The sequence below is a fragment of the Parasteatoda tepidariorum genome, chromosome 4 (assembly GCF_982258835.1).
Source record: "Parasteatoda tepidariorum strain Cologne lab strain chromosome 4, Ptep-v5.0, whole genome shotgun sequence".
Taxonomy (NCBI): Eukaryota; Metazoa; Arthropoda; class Arachnida; order Araneae; family Theridiidae; genus Parasteatoda; species Parasteatoda tepidariorum.
In genome coordinates, this window is record NC_141758.1 from 76,614,484 (window position 1) to 76,616,983 (window position 2,500).

General features: G+C 39.2%; 10 non-coding genes across 10 annotated transcripts in view; all 10 read left to right on the forward strand.

The window, feature by feature from the left end:
• The window catches only part of TRNAE-CUC (transfer RNA glutamic acid (anticodon CUC)), a 72-nt gene extending 56 nt beyond the window's left edge, over positions 1 to 16 (forward strand). The window contains exon 1 of the tRNA in view: positions 1 to 16. This exon is cut by the window's left edge and continues 56 nt beyond it. This is a non-coding gene — a tRNA (tRNA-Glu).
• Positions 17 to 21: 5 nt separating this feature from the next.
• Positions 22 to 93, forward strand: TRNAQ-CUG (transfer RNA glutamine (anticodon CUG)). The gene has a single exon. It is a non-coding gene; the product is annotated as a tRNA-Gln (tRNA).
• A 241-nt stretch (positions 94 to 334) lies between these two features.
• TRNAE-UUC (transfer RNA glutamic acid (anticodon UUC)) lies at positions 335 to 406 on the forward strand. The gene has a single exon. It is a non-coding gene; the product is annotated as a tRNA-Glu (tRNA).
• Positions 407 to 817: 411 nt separating this feature from the next.
• On the forward strand, positions 818 to 890 carry TRNAQ-CUG (transfer RNA glutamine (anticodon CUG)). Its single transcript has one exon. It is a non-coding gene; the product is annotated as a tRNA-Gln (tRNA).
• A 240-nt stretch (positions 891 to 1,130) lies between these two features.
• Positions 1,131 to 1,202, forward strand: TRNAE-UUC (transfer RNA glutamic acid (anticodon UUC)). Its single transcript has one exon. It is a non-coding gene; the product is annotated as a tRNA-Glu (tRNA).
• Positions 1,203 to 1,207: 5 nt separating this feature from the next.
• On the forward strand, positions 1,208 to 1,279 carry TRNAQ-UUG (transfer RNA glutamine (anticodon UUG)). Its single transcript has one exon. It is a non-coding gene; the product is annotated as a tRNA-Gln (tRNA).
• A 336-nt stretch (positions 1,280 to 1,615) lies between these two features.
• TRNAQ-CUG (transfer RNA glutamine (anticodon CUG)) lies at positions 1,616 to 1,687 on the forward strand. The gene has a single exon. It is a non-coding gene; the product is annotated as a tRNA-Gln (tRNA).
• Positions 1,688 to 1,928: 241 nt separating this feature from the next.
• TRNAE-UUC (transfer RNA glutamic acid (anticodon UUC)) lies at positions 1,929 to 2,000 on the forward strand. The gene has a single exon. It is a non-coding gene; the product is annotated as a tRNA-Glu (tRNA).
• A 5-nt stretch (positions 2,001 to 2,005) lies between these two features.
• On the forward strand, positions 2,006 to 2,077 carry TRNAQ-UUG (transfer RNA glutamine (anticodon UUG)). Its single transcript has one exon. It is a non-coding gene; the product is annotated as a tRNA-Gln (tRNA).
• Positions 2,078 to 2,413: 336 nt separating this feature from the next.
• On the forward strand, positions 2,414 to 2,485 carry TRNAQ-CUG (transfer RNA glutamine (anticodon CUG)). Its single transcript has one exon. It is a non-coding gene; the product is annotated as a tRNA-Gln (tRNA).
• Positions 2,486 to 2,500: the final 15 nt, after the last annotated feature.

Consider the following 2,500-nt stretch of genomic DNA (forward strand, 5'->3'; position numbering starts at 1 on the left):
ATTCCCGGTGTGGGAAGAATTGGTTCCATGGTGTAATGGTTAGCACTCTGGACTCTGAATCCAGCGATCCGAGTTCAAATCTCGGTGGAACCTTTTGATACCTCTAATCGTTGCAATTTTATTCTAAAAGAATTGATCTTTGAAGCATTTTGCTAAATGTATGAAGCATACGAAGTTGAGCGCACACGATCAATGTGTTATGTATTTTTATATTAACGTGAAGTGAATTAAAAGTGGCATCCGAATATTTATGTACAAATATAGGCATTTCTCAAAAAGGGGATAAACATTTTATCACTTGAAATGACGGAAGAATTCGATCACTTTAATGTATTCCCATGTGGTCTAGTGGTTAGGATTCCTGGCTTTCACCCAGGCGGCCCGGGTTCGATTTCCGGCATGGGAGGTGGTGGTTCTATGGTGTAATGGTCAGCACTCTGGACATTGAACCCAGCGATCCGAGTTCAAATCTCGGTAGAACCTATTTTTTTCAACGCATGGAGAAAAAAATAATTTCCAAACGTGACGACATCATTACTCATTGAAAACTTAAAGTTCGAGAAGCTATTTATGTTGTAGGAACTGCTCCTGTAAGAGTCTTACTCAAAGTGCACCCGATGTGATTTTTTTATGTAAGATATGTATTTTATTATTTATCTAAGAAATAAAAAAAAAAAAAAAACCTTCACTATGATCTTTCACGGTGAGCTTCTTAGAAAAAGAAGAAACAGACCAGCGTATCCCATGTGGTCTAGTGGTTAGGATACCTGGCTCTCACCCAGGTGGCCCTTGTTCGATTCCCGGTGTGGGAAGAATTGGTTCCATGGTGTAATGGTTAGCACTCTGGACTCTGAATCCAGCGATCCGAGTTCAAGTCTCGGTGGAACACTTTGATACCTCTAATCGTTGCAATTTTATTCAAAAAGAATTGATCTTTGAAGAATTTTGCTAAGTGTATGAAGCATACGAAGTTGAGCGCACACGATCAATGTGTTATGTATTTTTATATTAACGTGAAGTGAATTAAAAGTGGCATCCGAATATTTATGTACAAATATAGGCATTTCTCAAAAAGGGGATAAACATTTTATCACTTGAAATGACGGAAGAATTCGATCACTTTAATGTATTCCCATGTGGTCTAGTGGTTAGGATTCCTGGCTTTCACCCAGGCGGCCCGGGTTTGATTCCCGGCATGGGAAGTGGTGGTTCTATGGTGTAATGGTCAGCACTCTGGACTTTGAATCCAGCGATCCGAGTTCAAATCTCGGTAGAACCTATTTTTTTCAACGCATGGAGAAAAAAATAATTTCCAAACGTGACGACATTATTACTCATTGAAAACTTAAAGTTCGAGAAGCTATTTATGTTGTAGGAACTGCTCCTGTAAGAGTCTTACTCAAAGTGCACACGATGTGATTTTTTTTATGTAAGATATGTATTTTATTATTTATCTAAGAAATAAAAATTAAAAAAAAAACCTTCACTATGATCTTTCACGGTGAGCTTCTTAGAAAAAGAAGAAACAGACCAGCGTATCACATGTGGTCTAGTTGTTAGGATACCTGGCTCTCACGCAGGTGGCCCGGGTTCGATTCCCGGTGTGGGACGAATTGGTTCCATGGTGTAATGGTTAGCACTCTGGACTCTGAATCCAGCGATCCGAGTTCAAATCTCGGTGGAACCTTTTGATACCTCTAATCGTTGCAATTTTATTCTAAAAGAATTGATCTTTGAAGCATTTTGCTAAGTGTATGAAGCATACGAAGTTGAGCGCACACGATCAATGTGTTATGTATTTTTATATTAACGTGAAGTGAATTAAAAGTGGCATCCGAATATTTATGTACAAATATAGGCATTTCTCAAAAAGGGGATAAACATTGTATCACTTGAAATGACGGAAGAATTCGATCACTTTAATGTATTCCCATGTGGTCTAGTGGTTAGGATTCCTTGCTTTCACCCAGGCGGCCCGGGTTCGATTCCCGGCATGGGAAGTGGTGGTTCTATGGTGTAATGGTCAGCACTCTGGACTTTGAATCCAGCGATCCGAGTTCAAATCTCGGTAGAACCTATTTTTTTCAACGCATGGAGAAAAAAATAATTTCCAAACGTGACGACATTATTACTCATTGAAAACTTAAAGTTCGAGAACCTATTTATGTTGTAGGAACTGCTCCTGTAAGAGTCTTACTCAAAGTGCACACGATGTGATTTTTTTCATGTAAGATATGTATTTTATTATTTATCTAAGAAATAAAAATTTAAAAAAAAACCTTCACTATGATCTTTCACGGTGAGCTTCTTAGAAAAAGAAGAAACAGACCTGCGAATCACATGTGGTCTAGTTGTTAGGATACCTGGCTTTCACGCAGGTGGCCCGGGTTCGATTCCCGGTGTGGGACGAATTGGTTCCATGGTGTAATGGTTAGAACTCTGGACTCTGAATCCAGCGATCCGAGTTCAAATCTCGGTGGAACCTTTTGATACCTCTAAT